Here is a 19,984-nt window from a genome sequence, read left to right on the forward strand (position 1 = left end):
TGAATGACTCACTCAATTACCCTTTTTGGGTTTAGATAATATGTTGAAGCACTGGGATCTCAAGATGAGAATGAAGCTAGTAAAATTGATGATCCAACATAGAAGGATTAGCCAATTAGGTCTCCATTTACAAAGGAAGTACCCTAACCCCATAACAAAACACCAATAAAATAGTAGGAACATGTGGGATATCACATCAAAGGTTTATAACTGATATCCTAGGCCTTGAATCCTTTTTTGTAGAGAGTTATAGAAGTTGTTGCTATGTGTTGCTAGCATGCACATCTTACATGCCTAGGGCATCAAGTTTCTCCTTGTTGTATGCATGTTTTTATATGAGACCAAAAGAATCATAAATTAAATTTTCCACACTTGGGTTCCACCCAGGCTCATTAATTTCCCATGGTGGAATCTCAAGATATGAGTGGAAATGGGTGAAACCCTAGGCAGTTAAAAGAAATTATTGCATCAATTAATAAAATTGGGATATCTAGAGTTAGAAAATTAGTTAGGATCTCATTCCAAGTCTATTCAAAATTTGATTGACCAATATATCCAAAAATATCACCAATCCATACCTATGTGTCATAATGAGTTCATACAATGAGTTATAGCATCAAATTTTACAGAAAAAGCTTGATATTTTATTGATTTGAAAGAAAATTTACACATTCTATGCCAACCACCCATAGGAAAGGGATATGTAGGATTTTCCAATGGATATAAAAACCATTTACATCAAATATGGTCATTTGGAATTAAAATTACAAGTTTTGCAAAAAGTTTCTACAAGTTGCTTGACAACTTTTTTGCAACTTTTAGTGCAACTTTGCCTAAGGTGAGAAAAATTGGTTTTAATTGATCAAACATGGACCAAAACATGAAAAACATGAAAATTAAATCTATCCTAAGATTTTATGCTATGTGACACCTTTGACCATAGTTGACCAAGGGCTTATAATGTCTCAATCCTAGAACTAGGTCTTATAAGTGGGTCAACATGAATAGCAACCATTCGTAATCAAAACCTAACGATTCAATAGACTTAAAAAGAGTCCTAACATTGTATTTTATTGGGGTGCCCCTAGACCATACTCCCCATGAACTTTAGAGCTCTAGTTCCCACTTGAGTCAAGCTGAGGAATAGTAGTGCCATGTTGAAGGATATGATGTTTAGTCATCTAGGTCGCATCAATGTTAGGTAATACTTTCCATTTGATAAGCTACTACATATAGGCTTTAGTCCTATTATTCCTAAGGATTTTAGACTCAGTATTTTCTCCAATGTCACTAGTTTTCTAGGAGGGAGATTTGTAACAAAATCTAATGTATCAAAATGATCTAAACTTGTAGAGGTGCATCTAATATCACAACCTAGATCATCTTTGTAGAGAGTTAGGTCATCTGTATTAAAGATTGGAGAAATAGACAATGTATGGGGGAAAGGATATTTCATAAGAATTTTCTCCCATTTTGTGCAAAAGTGTGCATGGGCTAACCTTCTTCACGTGTATCTTAGAATACCTACCCTTTGATAACCTTTCTCTTCTGAGATATGCCCAAACTTTATTTCCAATCCAAAAATGGACTTCGCTTCTCCTTTTATCTGCATGTTCTTTATATTGCTAAGTTTTTTGTTGTAGTCTAGAATTTACCTCTTCTTGGACTTCTTTAATGAGTTTTGCTAAGTCTTATCCCTGAGTGCTGATTTTAAATTCTAAAGGTAGATCTATTAGATTCAATGGGCCTCTAGGATGTAAACCATACACTATTTGGAAAGGTGTCCTATCAGTGGACCTATTCAAGAAATCATTAAAAGAAAATTATTCTTTAGGGAGTATAAAATCCAGCTCTAATTATATTTTTTAGTTAGGCACCTAAGAAGATTTCCAAGTTACCTATTCACCACTTTTGATTGGTCATCAGCTTTTGGGTTATAAGCAAAGATATATGTTAGATTTGTGCCTAATTTCTTGTGAAGTGTACATTGAAACTATCCTTGGAATGTCACATCCTTGTCTAAAATAATAGTTTTTGTCAAGCCATGAATTCTTACAATTTCTTTCAAGAAAAGGTGAGAAATGTGTGAGGCATCATTAATACTTTTTCATGGCACAAAATGCACCATTTTTTTGAACCTATCTACAACAACATACACACTATCAAATCCATATTTTCATCTAGGAAGTCTCATTACAAAATCCATTGGGATGGACTCCCAAGGTCTAGTAGGTATTAGGAAAGGCTAGTATAACCCCTAATTTGTGAATCCACTCTTATCTTGCTGACATATAGTGAAAACTTCCACAAATTTCTTCATGTCATTAGACATTTAAGGCCAATGGAAACTCCTTACCTATTCAGATGTTTTATTAATTCCAAATTGGCCACCCATGCCTCCACAGTGCTTCTCCTTTATGATGTTCAGTCCCATAGAACATCTTGGTATACAAATTTGAGAACCTTTGAATAAAAGATCATTTTGAATAACGTATTTAGAAAAATTAGTGTGATGTTTTTCTATTAGTGTAGAATAAACCTTAAGTGCTTCTCAGAAGTCTAGATCTCCTAAATAGAGGTGTTTGAGGGCAATAATCCCAATGCTTTGTAATTAAATTTCTTCAATTAGTCTACTAAGGGGATCAACCACTTTATTTTCTTGGCCTTTCTTGTGATTCAATGTGAGAGTGTATGCCTACAGTTTCTCCATCCATTTAATATGCTTCACACTTAACATTTCCTGAGAATTCAAAAATCTTAGAGCATGCTTACTAGTATAAACAAAAAATTCCTTTGGAAAAATGTAATGTCTCCACTTTTTGAGAGATTTTACTACTACATACAATTCAAGGTCATAAGTTGAGTATATTTTCTTAACATCATTTAAGTTTTCAAAGAAGAAAGCAATATGTTCTTCTTCCTGACTTATGACAACACCACTGGCTAAATTACTAGCATCTATTTCAATAGTGAACACCTTAAAATCAGGTAAGGTCAATATAGGATATTGAGCCACTTTATTTTTCAAATACTCAAAATCATTATTTTCCTCATTAGTCCAAGAGAATTTATTTTTCTTACCTATTTTGATTGTATCAAGCATAGGAGCACATATATGATAGAAGTTCTTTATGAATTTCTATAAAATATGGCCAAACCATGAAAAATCTTTACAAAACCTTTGTTTTTAGGAGGTGACCAATTGATAATTGGTTCCACTTTTCTTGGATCCATTTTTATAGTCCCTTTAGATATGAAAAATCCCAAAAATGTGAGTTTCCTATGCATGAATGTGCATTTCTCCAAATTGATGATTAGCTTGTGATCATGAAGTCTTCTCAAGACTTGCTCCAACTGGTTCAAATGTTCTTCCCTACTAGTGCTAAATATTAGAATGTCATCAAGATAATCAACAAAAAAATTGCTAATAAAATCAATAAAAATTTCATTCATGAGTCTCATGAATGTAATTGGAGTATTAATTAGCCCAAATGGAATTACAAGCCATTCAAATAGTTCTTTTTTTTCATTTAAATGTTGTCTTCCATTCATCTCTAGGACTAATCCTTATTTGATGATATCCTAATTTTAAATCTATTTTGGAAATGTAGCAAGCATTTCCAAGTTGATCAAGTAGGTCTTCAATCCTTAGCATAGAGAACATACACCTGATAGTTATTTTGTTTATGGCTCTACTATTAGTGCATAACCTCCAAGTTCCATCCTTTTTAGGTGCAAGGATGGAGCATACTACATAACGGATTAAACTTTTTGTAAATTAGACCTTTGGCAAGCATTTACTTGATTTGTTTTGCAATCTCTACATTTTGATTTGGAGTCATCTTATAGGGTGCCTTGTTTGGTAATGAGGACCTAGGTATTAGATCAATATGATGTATAATATCTTTGAGGGGAGGGAGGGTAGTGGGCATGTCACTTGCCATGACATCATTATATTTCTCTAATAGTCCTTTGACTTTTTCTGGTATAGGTTCTTTCTTATCAAATTTCTCACCATTCTTAGGCTTCATAATTAGTAGGAAACCTCCCTCTTCTAATTCTTCTATTTTTTTTTATCATTTTTCCCCTATCACAATTCTTGTGGTTTCCTTTTTTAATTTCTGATTAGGAAATGGCTTCATGGTGAAGGGTTTTCCATCTATGATGATGGTGTGTGTTTTTTTCCTACCACTATAGGTGGAATCCAAATCATACTAACATGGCCTCCCTAGGTGGAAATGGAAAGAATCCATTTCAACAATGTCACACAAGACTATATCTTTGTAATCCCCAAGAGAGAATCCTACTATTATTTGTTAGGTAACAGTTTGTTGTCCTTTGGTAAGCCATGATACATTATAAGGGAAAGGGTGTACCATTTTTTTTAATCTTAATTTCTACACCATCTCTTTAGAAACTAAATTCTCTGTAGAACCAAAATCTATAAGCAAGTTACATACCTTTCCTTGGCATTTAACCATTGTTCTGGATAGGTTCTTCCTTTTGGGAGGTTCCTATGTATGTGGAACATGTAAAAAAATTTGCCTCATCATTAGGATTGTTCCTTCTTTAGCTTCAAGTTATAAAGTATCTTCATGGACCAATTGTGCTCTTCTTTCACCTTGGTTGTTGTTTCTTTTCTCAGCGCACCTACCTGCATGATGTTCCAACTGGTTATAGTTATAGAATTTGATAGGGCCATTTCCTCTACCACCTCTACCTCTATTAAATATCTTTCCTCCTATTTAGTTCCCTTTAAAACTTGACTCAGTCTAATTCTTTTCATTTGGATTCTAATTAGTAGTCTTGTTGTTTCTATACTATCCCTTGTTCCATGAGTTGTTCTTGCCTTTGAAGGATTTTTCATTTCCTTTTCCTTTGTTCTGACTTGCTTACTTTTCCATTTCTCCTCTACTTTTATTTCCAATTGGTAGCACTTATTTACTAATGAATGGGTGTGTAAACTAACCTCTTCTTGAATGGGTACTTTCAAGCCATTCATATATCTAGCAAGTTTCTCCTCTTCATCCTCTATTACATTTGTCTTCATGTAGAGTTTTAAAAATTCCTTAGTATGAGAACTTAAATCTAAGTCCTTTAGCTTCAAAATTTTTTTCCTTCTATTGAGTTGAACCCCCCTAACTAATGCCACCATTATATCCCAAGATGAAATAATGTTTCTTCATTTTTTCCCCCTCTTAGGCTAGATGAAGTTCCACCAAGTTAGGGCTGCTCCCTTCAACTTGGATTTTTTCATCTTTACCCTCTACTTATCTAGGATGTCTTCACACTAAAAGAAACTAGTTAGGGCTTCTATCCAATCCAATGCTATATCAGCATTCATTTCTCCATTGAAATTTGTAAATTCCAACTTCCCCTCCATGATTCTTTTCTCAATGGAATTGATATCATCTAAGAGAGGTATTTGTTCAAAAGGTCAAGGTCTTCAGCCTTAGCATCCTAATCCTCTCTAGATTGTGTCTCTTTCTCTTTATTTAACTTACCTTCAAGTTCCTTCAGCATCTTTGTAAGAGAAAAATTGGTTTCTCTTTTCTCTTGCATTATCTTTGTTAGTTCACATTAGTAACCCTAGTAGGGATTTTTTCATCTTCTTCAGTAAGAGCCATGCTTTCATACCACTTGATGCAGTGGAACTAGTAGTGTGTTAAAACAAGGTTCCTAGAATCCTCTTAATTGAAGGTATGAATACAATAAGTGTCCTTATAAAGATAATCACCCCAAAACACCTATCACAAGTGTTAAATGAGATGGTTATTGTTATCTCAACCTAAACCAACTCCTAGGAAATCCCAATAACAAGGCAAACCTATCACAAAGACAACTAATCACTAGTTTCTCCTATAAGGTACTAAAAGGAACTTTTCACACATTCACTCCTGAAACTCACATAAGGACCAGGGGTGAATTTAGGACATACTCATAGTCTATTTAGGTCATAAAAAAGATGAAAAAATCATTAGAATCAAGCTATGCAACATCTCTCTAAATGTTGCTTCACAGACTTAAGACAAAACTTGTAGCCCTTGAATTTTGAATTACCTTTAGAAAAATCCACACAACCCAAAGGATGAATCATTGATTCAAATACCCTTTTGGGGTTTACATAACATATTGAAGCATTGGAATCTCAAGATGAGAATGAAGTCAGTAAATCTAATGATCTCACCTAGAAGGATTAGCTAATTAGGGCTCCACTTACAAAGGAAGTACCCTAAACCCTAAAAAAATATCATCTCCAATAATGGAAACATGAGGGGGCTCACATAAAAATGTTATAAATGATATCTCAAGCTTTGAAGTCTTTTCTATAGTGAGTTGTGGAAGTTGTTTCTTTACATTCCTAGCATGTGCATGGATCTTACATGTCTAGGGCATCAAGTTTCTCATTGTTGTCTGCATATTTTTACATGAGACCAAAAAAATCATAAACTAAATTTTCCACACTTTGATTCCACCCAGGGCTATTAATTTCAAGATATTAGTGAAAATGAGTTAAACCCTAGGTAGTTACAAGAAATTATTGTAGCAATCAGTCAAATTGGGATGTCTGGAGTTAGAAGGTGAGTTAGGATCTCATTCCAAGTGCATTTGAAATTTTATTCACCAAGCTATCCAAAAATATCACCAATATATACCTATATGTCATAATGAGTCTATACAATGAGTTGTAGAATTAGATTTTATAGAAAAACTTGATATTTTATTGATTTGAAAGAAAATTTACGCATTCTATGTCTACCACCCACCTAAAAGGGATATGTATGATTTCTCAATGGATATAATAATCATTTAGACCAAATAGGGTCATTGGGAATTCAAATTACAAGTTTTGCAAAAAGTTTCTAAAAGTTTCTTGACAACTTTTTAGCAACTTTGCAACTTCTAGTGCAACTTTTCTTAAGGTAATCAAAATTGGTTTTAATCAATCCAAAATGGACCAAAACATGTAAAAACATGAAAAATAAATCTATCCTAATATTCTAGGATATGTGACACCTTTGACCATAATTGTTCAAGGGCTTATAATGTGCCATTCTTGGAACTAGGTCTTACAAGTTGCTCAAAATGAATAGCTAGCATTCCTAATCAAAACCTATTGATTCAAAAGACTTCAAAAGAGTCCTAACATTGTGTTTTATTGGTGTGCCTTTGCACCAACTACAAAATTTATGATTTATATCATTCTAAATAATATAATAACTAGATTTGGTTGTATAAGGAATATCATAATAGACAATTTTATTTGCTTTAGGTCTGATGAGTTTATGTAGTTTTGTGATAAATATGGCATTACCCAATCATCCTCTTCCCCATTTAATTTTTAGGGAAATGGGAAGGTTGAGACTACGAATAAGACTCTATTGAAGATCATCAAAAGGTTCTTAGATGAAAATAAGAACACTTTGGACTCTAAACAACCTTTTGTAATATGGGTAGATAGGGTATCAGCTAATAAACTATTAGATTAGCACATTTTTATTTGGTACTTAGAATATATGCTAGAAAAACCCAAAATAATTTGATGGGTATATATAATTTCATCTAGAAGTATGATGGTGATATGATAGATGATATGAAAGAGAGGATTGATGTGCTCACTATATTAAATGAACATAGAAGGGAAGCCTCAGTGAGAAATGCAAAATTATAGTTGCAAGTGTAACACATTTGATAAAAAGGAAACATAAAGGAAATTTGTGCTTCAGGACCTAGAAATGATGTGGAATGAAAGGTTAGATGTCAAAGGGAAACATGGAAATTTTGATCCCATATGTATTGTTCCTTATCTAATGGATTCCAAGTGGGGAGAAGGCTCATACATACTAAAGGAGATTTTTGGTAATATTCTTGAACTACCAGTTCATGGAAAATTCTTGAAGAGGTATTTCTACTAAGAAATGCTTATTTTTCAATGACAAATAGATTAGCTTTTTACATATTGTGTCTTCCTTGTACATATTTGTGTTCCCTTTTTGTATTAGTTACTAGTGCTCTTTGTAGAACTATCAAGTTTTATGGTCTCCTTCATCCATAAATTATGAGCCCTTACATGAATAGGGATTACTTATCACCCTAGGAAAGAACCAATGTTAGTGTATGTTTCTAGAGTAAGACTTTCCATTTTCACCTTAGAGCTCTTATATTAGAGTTATAATTCCTAGGGTTTTCCTTCTATTGAATAAACTTTGGTTTTCATGGTTTTAGGTAGAAACCCTAGGTCAAATATAGAAAATCTCCTAAGCTTTTCTTTTCCTCCACTACATTTTTGTTTCATTAAAGGAATGGGTTTCCATCATTGTTTTGTTTTATAATGCCTAGGTGTTATCATTTTAAGTTTTAACCCTATGAAATCTTCCTTTTAATATGTATGTGACTTAAAACACTTAAACAAAGGTTATTTTGTTGTGGAGTGGGTCTCTATGTGTATACCCTAAGTATTAATATCTTTGTCACCTGACATCATCTTTTAATTAAGTGGTGAAACCTTTGTTTCAATTAACTTCAACACTATTTGGTTTCAACCATGTGAAATGGTGGGATCCTAGATCATTGACACATGTCTCTTCTCAAACCCTAACTTTTATTTTAGAAATAATGCACAATGATGCCACATGGAGATGGAGGGACCAAATACTTAACTTTTTGCACTAGCAATCAAGAAAGATCAATGGCCACCACTATCTTACTAAGTGTTCTTCCCTAAATGGATATATAACATGATGGTGATACATATCCAACAACTAGCATGTATTCTTGCAAATATGAAGATACATATCAATGGCTCACATTAACCTACAACTTTTTGCTGATTTTATAGCAATGAACTAGGATGTTATTACATGGATTTATAACTCAATCATAAGATCTTCAATGGGACCAATTCCAACAAGGATTATGACTTTTGATTAATCCATGCATGATCATGTTCTCTAGCAAGAATGAATTAGATGTCTAAGTTGTGCAATAGAGATGCAAATATGTTTCAAATGGGTTTAGTGATTGGTTTTCCCTTCTCTTCCATAGTGGGTCCCTTCCTTATGAGTCAATGGCTATCATGGCTTGTCAAAACCTGACAAGGGTTATAAAGAAGAAGCAAAATCATGACATGTGTCTCAATTTCTAGAGAGATTTTCTAGCTAGACTTGAGGATTTAGTAGGGACATAATAGATTATTGGGCCACATGGATAGTATTAGTAAGTATTATCCCATCAATACTTCTACTATTATTTCTAAGAGACAATCAAATAGTCCATGTTTCTTTTCTTTATAAAGACTTGTTCTCCCATGGTGATGAAGTGTAAATCTTCCATGTGTCCCACTTGTACCAAGGTGATATATTACCACTTAAAATAAATATAGAGCATTAGGAATAAACCGACAGTGGGGACATAATTTCTTGATTAAGATCAAGCATCCATGCATTTAAGAACAAAAAGGTAGATCAATGTCTGTGTGTTATCAAAAAGGTTTGGCAGTTGTATTGTGATGTAGCACAATGCATCCATGTGTCCCTCCTATTGAAATATCAGTCAAGTTTATTATTAGTGACATGCACTTATTCATATTGTATATAGCTACCAAGCTTATTGTATAGCTATCAATGTTTTCCAAGTATTTTAGTTGTCACCAAGTTCTATAGTTGTTACTAAGTCCTTTGGACAAATCTCAGTAGCTACTGAGCACTCACAGTTATAGTGAAGATCAGCAATGTAAACCATGCATCTTAGTGTATGCCAGTGCAAGCCAAGCCATGCAGTTTTCTCCGAGTTCAAAGTATATGTGATGCAAGTCTAGTATTAATTGAGCTTCCCAGTGTTAACCAAGTGACTCAATTTATACTAAGCTCAAAGTGATAGGGTTTATTGAGTCATACAATGTAAATCAAGAGACGGGCAAAAGCACAGATCTGTGTCACCGTTTGTGATATCAAAACCTATTTTGGTCAAATTTCATTTCTTTATCAAAACTCAATTTTATTCAAAAACTAAAAATACCCTTTTATAGATCTTAGATTCAATATCACCATTATATATATTTTTGAGTGTTTTGATTAGTTATAATATGTTAGAATTTCAAAATATTATAAGTTGATATTTCAACATTTCAGAAGATGCTCACTTAAAAAAGGGAAAAAAAGTTGTAAATCATACCAAAAAAACAAAAAAATTATATTTATCTCTAGACGAGAGAGTCCTCTTCATGAATATGTAATTTTTTCTCAAGAAGGTGTAGATTTGATTGAGAAGTTTTGACGGGAGGAAAAAATTGTTGGCTTCTGAGAAGGTCAAGCTTGAGTACTTATAACAAAGAAAATATAGATCAAAAATAATTATTTCTTTTTTTGTGCACTAGATATACATGTCATCTATAAGATATTTTCAAATCAAAACAAAAAAAGATTATTTGCATTTTTTTTTTGACGGGAACTACACCCTATATTTTTTATAGTTAAAAAAGGGACTTCAAAATAAAAGAAATGAATAAATTCTTAGTCAAATTTTTTTTTAAAAATGATAGGCATAAATTTCATCCAATTCTACACATTTCATCAGTTTATATCATTATCAAATTCTAAACACAAATACCATTTTTTTTTTCATTAATGTTGAACTGTCGCATTCTGATATCACGTTTCTTCATAAAAGGTGACACAGGTTTGTGCTTTTACCCAAACTTAGTTTATATGATGAGTTTCATAGTATCTACCCAATCACCAGTGCAAATTGAGTTCAAGACTACTTGGAAGTGATCAATATGGACTAAGCTTCTATTTCTACCAAGTGCATGAGGATGCCAAGCACTGACAGTGGATGTTGAGTGTCGAAACCTCATTGAGTCAGTTTTTAGAACCTAATTGTTTTCATGTGGGTCAACTTTGTAATATTTTTGGTAACTTGTATTGTGCTCAACTTTGTAATTTTTATAATTCGATTGATATATTTGTAATGTATTGTGTCATATGAAAAGTATATGTATGAGAATGTGAAGATGTAAATGCAAAAAAAATCAAAGAAAAGTAGGAGTGAATTACAAAGGCTATAGTAGTATAAGGAGTAGAAAAATCATATCTATCACAATAAGGTGATCAATACTTAAAAGAATCTCATTTAGCAAACCAAGTTACAGATCAAAGATCTTCTACTATTTCATCCTAACAAGTGGATTAGTCAAATCCTTTCACAAGGTAGACCTAATAGTCTTTTGTAAATCTCTTTATTGAGTGCATACTTAATTGTATGTTTGTAAATCCTTTCACAAAGTGGACCTAGTAGTCCTTATTGCTCCTAACAGGGTAGATCATCAGAATGATTCATGTAAGATTTAACGAGCTATCTTTATACTAAAATACTAAAGTTGTGGGTATCATCTCCACCTTAGTTTTACTTTCTATTTGGAAGGTTTTTGGGTCACCAAATCTTTGTTTCATAGTGTTATGAATGCTTTCATATTTTCAATTTCGTATGCATCCTATTAGATTAGAGTTTACATAATGGATTATATGCTAATTGATTGGTTGGATTAAGAGTTGAAATTATTGAAGTTAGAAGTTATTGATTCACCCCTCCCCTCTCAGTAACTTAGCATAGTCTTGAATATTTCCAAAAATTGGTATTATAGCATTGTGGTTCTCAAGAGAAAGCTTAACAACTTGAGCAAAGACCAAAGCTATGGAGATATTTAGACTTGACAAAGCTATTGATAATGAGAAGCTAGATTTAGAAATAGCAATTGCCCAACTCAAGAAAGCAAAGGAGAAACTCTCTCAATCCTTGAGAAAAAAGAATTGAAGACCTTCATTCAAGCAATTCAGATGAAGCCAATGAAGCAATGAAAGAACTCCTAGAAAAGAATTGTTTTCTGCAAGAAGAATTAAGAAAACTAAGAAGAGAAAAATAAATTTAGTTAGTAAGGTTACTTGAAATCATGGAATAGAGAAATAGGATAAAATAAGAGATAGATGGAAGGAACAATGAAATCCAGAACCAATCCCTTCAACAAGAAAATCTTATTGATCAGCTTTCCAATGCAAATGAGGAAATCATGAGCCTAAGATTTGAAAATAAAAGAATGAGAAATGATCTAAATTATGAAAGGCAAATCAATGAAGGAATGAGAAATGATCTAAATTATGAAAGGAAAATCAATGAAAGAATGAGGAATGGTCTAAACTGTGAAAGGAAAATCAATGAAAGATTACAGAATGATCTAAACTCTTAGAAGCAAGTTAATGAAAGAATGATCAAATCTCAAGCAGACATGTAATAATTGAATGAGAAAAGCCTTTTTACAAAAAGGAAAAGCAGGAATTAGATATAAAAAAGAAGGAGAATCATCCAAGCAAGGAGCTCAAAAGAACCAAAGACCTACTTCCAATCATTGTGGTAAGATATGTCATACATCAAACAAATGCTAGAGAAATGGAAAAGCAAAATTCAATGGAAAGTGTTATAATTGTAATCTACAAGGTCATAAGGGTAATGAATGCAAATAGAAACCAAGATATGAAGGCAATGTCACAAATTCAAGAAACATGAAAATTAGTCATCAGAATGCAAAACCAAGGTATCGAATCTAGTAGAGCAAATTATGAAAGAAATATTTGGATGGGATTATAACACCTAGTGCAGATGTCATTATTATGGATAATTTGGACACATTGGAATAAATTGTATAAAACATAATATGAGGAAAAGAGACACTACTAAAAGATGTTTCATTCATATAGAACATGGTCATCTTGCTAAGAACTGCATGAATACTTTTAGAATTGAACATAAGAAGAAAGTGAAAGCTGATAACATCTAAAAGTAGATGAGACAGCAATGGGTTCCTAAGTCTACTACAAGTCCAAGCAATGATCAAGTCACTCAAGAATTGGGTGACTCTATCATTTATGCTTAAGTTCTCATAGGAGAAATTTGAACTATTCTATCAAACAAGACATCCAAAATAGTTTTAGATTGAAAGAGAAAAATGATCCAAATTAGTATCTAGATACAAATAGATCACTTAGTACAATTATCTACCAAGTTATCTTGAGGTTGAGTTGTAGACTCTATCGAGCAAGGTTAGGAGTGATAAAGATGTTCATGGTTACTGAGTCACAAAGTCTTCATTGAGAGTTCAATGCAAGAATAGTGGATGATAGTTTGTTAATGTGATGTCAATCAATCTACCTTTGTACTAAAAATTTATGGAAATTTTTTAACAAAAAGCATGAAATCAAAGTCATTTCTTACCATGAAATTTTGAGTGCTATTGCAAAGGTGCGATCTTCAGAGCTTCCAACAAATTTGAGTGAATTTTTAATGAAAGTTTTGAATTCCTTCAAACCCTACTGAGTGAAGATGGCATCCAGTAGTAGCAAGGTCAAGTGAGGATCTAGCATGTTGGTTCATGGAGTGGAGTGGAAAGCACTTGATTTCAAGCTCACTCTTGTGATCGCCAAAACCCTATTTTTGAGTGGAGATCAATTTCAAATCCCTCCAAAGGTACATCTAGTTAATGATATTTGCACTCATCTCAAATGTGTTATTCAAGAAATTTTTACATTGGAAATGGATGATGCCCTAGGTCAACTATATGTGAATGAAGTTTTGAAACCTGAGCATCAACATTTGGAAACCAAAGGTTTAACTCATATCCCTCACATGCCCCATGAATTTCAAGTCAAATGGATTAGGTTTATCCTAAGTTGGGTGCATAATGGTTAGTTGTGGTTGCAAAAAATAGTGTTGATAAAAAAGAAGATGATTCATTGAATCACTAGCCTCCCAATGCTAGCCAAGCCCAAAATGAAAAAAATCCTAGGTCAAGCAGAATTAAAAAAGAAAACCCTAGAAGAATGGGATGGAAGGGGAATGAAAATAAGAAATGTTTCTAATGTTGAACTAAAGTTTGGTATTCACATCATTGCACATAAGATTTATAACTCTAGCAAGTTAAATAGTGTGTCATGTGAAGTTGTAGACTTGGCATACAAGGTGGTGAAGAACAATATGTCATTTGACTTTGTCGAGCTATTACTAAGACAGTTCAACAAAAAAATGGAAAGCATAAGAACTTCTAAGAATAACCCATCTAATTTCGGTTCCTTGTTGACTTGTCTATTCTTTTATGTTCAAAAATTCTTTCCTTCTAAAGGCACTATAGTATGGACAAAATATGTGCCTATGCTTTATCAAATAAAGGAGTATATTGCAGAAATGGGTGAAAATTATAATACTATCATGGACAATTTTTTTGATGTATTCAAAGATAAAATGAGCAATAGGTTTTGAATCCCCAAGAAACTAGTTGAAGACTATAAGGATGATGTATGTTTTATGGTGGATTGTGAAAAAGTTTACATTTGAGTAGTCAAGCCTAGAATTATGTGGCTAAAACCTCTTGGTTATGAGGTCAATATTGTTGAAACCAAACATATCATTGAAGCCCCTGTCAATGAGATAGTTAATCCTAAGGCTGCATATTTTGGAACATATGATGAAGAAAAAGCCAGGATTGAACTTGAGATAAAACTTCCTTAGGTGGTAAACAAAGGGAAGAAAAGAATTGCAAAACTAAAATCTAGTTCAACCCTTTTGTTAATAAGGGTAAAGGAGAATATGAGGAAGTAGAGGATGTGGAAGTAGAGGAGGTAGAATCTAAAGAAGAAGAGCCACTAAAGAAGAAAGGCAAGGTAATGATTACCAAGCTTGCCAAGCCATCCATTGCAGTTTTCAAAAGGAGATATTCAAGGAAGAATTCCGATAAGGAAGGAGGAGACATTATATTTAGAAAACCTCCACCCACCTTCCAAGATAGAATAAAAGATCTGGAAGTAGGGGTAGCTATAACAAATTTTAAAATCATTAAAATATGAGATCAAGACAGTAGAGGAATAGAAGCAAATTGAAGACCTGGTGTTGAATAAAATGCGTAAGTGGAAATACTCACCAGATCAGCTTGCCTCTCAAGTTGCTATGAGTTATTGGAAAAGATAAAGCCAAGATGGGATTTTGCTATGCAAATTGTCAAAGACATATATGGGAAAACCCTAAGGAAGCTATTACTGAGCATATCAGATGCTAAGGTAAAAGAGTCATTGAAGAAAAATTGACTCTAAAGTCTAATACTTGTCTAGTTTTGATCAAGGACATTGAGCATGTTGTTAAGAACACAAAAAACACTTGGAAGAATACATATTTGTTACATAAGCCAAGTGATTTTTTTGTCAATGTCAATGATGATGATGATGAAGAAAATAAGGAGAAAGATGAAGAAGATAATGTTGAAGAAGTAACTCATTTTGATAATGAAGAGGATCAAGGACTAGAGTTTACCAAGGAAGAAAAGCCATATGATGAGGAGACTAATCCAATCAAGATAGTTGCAATAGTCATTGCCTCACTTCTTCATTCTCCAAGAAAATAGCCAGTAACCACATCAAGTGTAGAGAGAACTCTAGCAAGTTTGATTGTGACCACCAATGCCAATCCAATCATCTAATCACTCTTTGCTCCTACTCAGATCAACACATCACTGATAGAAGTGACCTCCACTTCATCTAATGAGTTGTAGATTCCTCCATCTACTAAGTTGAGTACTTCAATTTTGACTTCTCTATTTTTGAGCACACCAATTTTGGGTTTTTAAGGTATTTCTATAAATATTCCTTTAGTAAGCACAATATCACTTTTCATAGCTAGTCTTAGCATATCTACATTATTTTCTATTTTGGGTATAAAAGCAATAAGATTAAGGATAGTTGAGCCTAGGGTTCAACCGAGCACAAAAATTTTGAGTAAAGGAGAAGAGCTAGAGGAAGAGATTAATCTAGATGAGGAAATTGTTATATGTAATTGGGACATTTCCAAGCTCACCTTAGAACAAATATAGTTACTTAGTGAACTCCTCCAAAAAAAAGGCTAAATAATAGAAACTAAGAGAGGAGAGAGGTAAGGAATTTAAGATAATTGAAGATGCAAAGAATATTTTGGCAGAGGCCATAGGTATTGAGGTTGACTCTTCTCAAGCAATTTTATATCAGTTAGTAGAGGTAGTATAGAAATTCAATGAAGATACTAAGGGACAAGAAATGTTAGTACAAAAAGAAGAGAAGAATTTTGATAATGAAGTGCTGGAGTACATTTCTCAGTAGTCATTCACCGAGTAGAACTCTCTATAATTTTGGGTAGTTTAGAAGAATCATGTACAAATGTGTCATCACTTTTTGGAAAGCTTTGTGATTTTTTTAGATTCACAAAAGATATAAAGGATAAATTGTCCAAAATAGATGAAAATTTGAAAGCTAGTGCTTAGCAGTTGCAACTTGACCCTAGTTCAAGCTCTAGACATTTTTAAAGAATAAGAGTTTTGACAAATATGCAAGCAGAATTGCTTAGAGAAGAAGCAAGAATAAGATCCACATTGATTGATATTCAAAATATGATTCTTCCAATCATGGATACATTGTAGAAGCATATTGTACATTCAAAAGCTCTCATCCATGACAATAATTTCTCCATTGCGGATCACATGGTAGAATTTTTAGCAGAAGACCAAATTGCACTTAACACATGCAAGATTCTGCAAGACAATTGGGATAATACCCTGGTGTTTATTCTCATGGTGCATTCAAATTTTCTATCTCATTTTGGGGTTACTATATAAGTAAATAGAATAAATCTTTGGCATTAATGTCAAAAAGGGGGAGAAAAGATATGTATAGAGAAAGTCATATGTTATGGGGGAGATCATGCAATAAGTTGAAAAATCAATGAGTATGTTATGTATAGAGAGATATATTGTATATAGCAAGAATATGTATAGTATACTATATGAAGGAGCCCCATCGTGTATAGATATATCCCTTGCAAAATCAATTTTGAAAAATCTAAAATATAGCATACTCTACTAAGCTAGTATTACAAGGTGATGGTATTCTGGAAAATTTTTGAATTCAGTTTTGGCTTATAGGTTTTTTTGTCACTAATGCCAAAGGGAGAGATTTTTAACATATAAGTCAAGTTTATTATTAGTGACACACACTTATTTGGATTCTATATAGCTATCGAGCCTATTGTATAGCTACTAGTGTTTGTGAAGTATTTCATTTCTTACCAAGTTCTACAATTTCTATCGAGTCTTTTGGACAAATCTTAGTGGTTACTGAGAGGCCACAATTACAGTAAAGATTAGCACTGTAAACCATGTATCTCAATGTATGCCAAGTTTACCATGGCAATCCAAGCTATGCAGTGTTCACTAAGTTTGCAATGTATGTCATGTGAGTCCAGTGTTAACCAAGTTTTCCAATGTTAACCAAGTGACTTACTTTATGCTGAGCTCAAACTGATAGTGTTTATCGAGTCATACAATGTAAATCAAGAGACTCAGTTTATATGACAAATTTCATAGTATCTACTGAGCCACTAGTGTAGATCAAGTTCAAGACTACTTGGAAGTGATCAGTATGGATTGAGCTTCTATGTCTACCAAGTGCATGATGATGTTGAGCATTGACATTGGATGTCAAGTATCAGAACCTCACCGAGTTAGTCTTCAAAACTTGAATGTCTTCATGTGGGCTGACTTTGTAATATTTGTGGTAACTTGTATTATGGCCAACTTTGTAATTTGTATAATTAGATTGATATATATCTAATGCATTGTATCATATCCAAAGTATATGTATGAGAATGTGAAGATGTGAATGTAAAAAAAATCAAAGAAAAGAAGGAGTGAATTACAAAGGCTATAGCAATATAAGGAGTAGGAAAGTCATATCTATCATAGCAAGGTGATCAATACTTAAAGGAATCTCATTTAGAAAAATAAGTTGTAGATCAGAGATCTTCTACTATTTCATCCTAATAGGTGGATTAGTCAAATCCTTTCACAAGGCAGACCTAACAGTCTTTTGTGAATCTCTTTACCAAGTGCATACATAATTGTATGTTTGTAAATCCTTTAACAAGGTGGACCTAGCAGTCCTTATTGCTCCTAATAGGGTATATCATTAGAAGTGATAAATATAAGCTTTAATAGGCTATCTTTATACTTTAGTACTAAAGTTGTGGGTATCATCCCCACCCTAGTTTTACTTTCTATTTGGAAGGTTTCTAGGTCAATAAACCTTTGTGTTGCATTGTTATGAATGCTTTCATATTTTTAGTTTCTTATGCATGCAATTAGATCAAAGTTTACATGACGAATTATATGCTAATTGAATGGTTGGATTAAGAGTTGAAATTGGTCAAGTTTTAGAAGTTACTAGTTCACCCCTCCCCTCTCAATAACTTAGCATAGTCTTGAATATTTCCAACACCTTCTACTCAAATGTGTTGAATTTTCAAATGATCTTGCATAATAACTTTTTTGACCCCTCATTAGTTGATGATGGGTTCCAAAAGATGAATTAGCTGGTCAACACAAGTCAAAATGATATTTTAGTCATTTGATCTAAGCTAGAAGATGATCGACAATGGATTTTCATACTAAGCATAGAGCCAAAAAAATGAATCTTTCTTTAGTATCGCAAAATGATAGTTATTTCACATGAATTTTTAGTTTTCATGTTGATACAATGATTTTAAAATTTTCTACCTCATTTAAATTATCAACATTTACATATTGAATTTGTAAGAAGCAAACATTTCAAGCTCAATGAATTTTTCAAAAATTGGGGTTTTGATGCTCTGAAATTTGTGAAGTAAACAAGTAAGTTATTATTCTATCATTTTATTCATTGAATTGGAAAATTAAATCATCTAAGGTTTGTATTGTCATAAGTAAGCCCTAGTTTGCATCCTTAAGCCCTAGAAAAACCCAAGTTGAGTTGATCCTCTATTATAAGAAAAATGCCTTTGAGAAAGTACTCTAGGAAGTTTAATTATGAGGATAGAAGGCTTCAAGATGATTTTTTTGAACAAATTTCTATATCAAAAAAGAGTAGAGAAACTAATGAAACATGGAAAATGTTGAAGAATGAGGTACACTTAGGCTTGAAGAACTAGTATATAAATGTATGTGATACAAACATGCCCACCAAAGGCCTAAAAAAAATTTGGTGGTGGTATGGTCAAACCAATGTAGAAAACCCCCTCATTAATGTTTGGAAATATGTTTTAGGAAAATTGGTAATGCCCAAAATTTTCTTCAATATTGAACTACCTCTAGATTTGGTAAACAAGCATAAGCTAGTGTCACACATAATTAGGGACATAAATAGGGATATCCTATTGAAAATAGAGACTAATTTCATTAGGGAAGCTTTTTACTAAATCAGTTATCCAATAATTAAAATATTTATCCACCTTAAATAATTTTAACCATTCAACCAAAGTAAACAACAACCATACAAAGATGCACATACACAATTACACTAGATATGTTAACTAGGGAGACCCTTGATTAGAGGGAAAACCCTAGTGGAAATGATGTCCATGAGAAGATGTACTAAAATAAATATTTATTATTAGAGGATGGACCCTGTTAGGAGTCTATTACAACTTTTAGTACATATAAGTCCCTATTAGGAGACTTTGAATTCTTGTTAGAAGATTCCAACCCTATTAGGAGTTGTGCCAACCTTATTAGGAGTTGTGCCAACCCTGTTAGGAGTTGTAGAAGATAGAAGGACCCACTGTCAAAATAGCTTCTAGGACAAGATCATTGAACTCACTGTCCAACTAATCTCTCAACTATTCCTTTCAAAATAATTGTATGTACTGTACTTTAACTTCTTTCCTTTTTCTTGTCAACTAGACCAATCATTATTTGACCTTGTAGACCAAGTCATGAACCTTAGATCCAAGTCTCAAACTTTAGATCACACAATAAAACCTTAGCAATGAAGTTTCCTTCACCTTTTCTCTACTCTTCTTATCTTTGCATTTTTCTCTTTATGTTGCTTATAATAATTTGTACATATCATATATGATAAAGGAAAATCTCCTTCTTTTATATTGAACCCAT

Source organism: Cupressus sempervirens, chromosome 11, assembly GCF_028749045.1.
Source record: "Cupressus sempervirens isolate cs-2001-9-10 chromosome 11, ASM2874904v1, whole genome shotgun sequence".
Taxonomy (NCBI): Eukaryota; Viridiplantae; Streptophyta; class Pinopsida; order Cupressales; family Cupressaceae; genus Cupressus; species Cupressus sempervirens.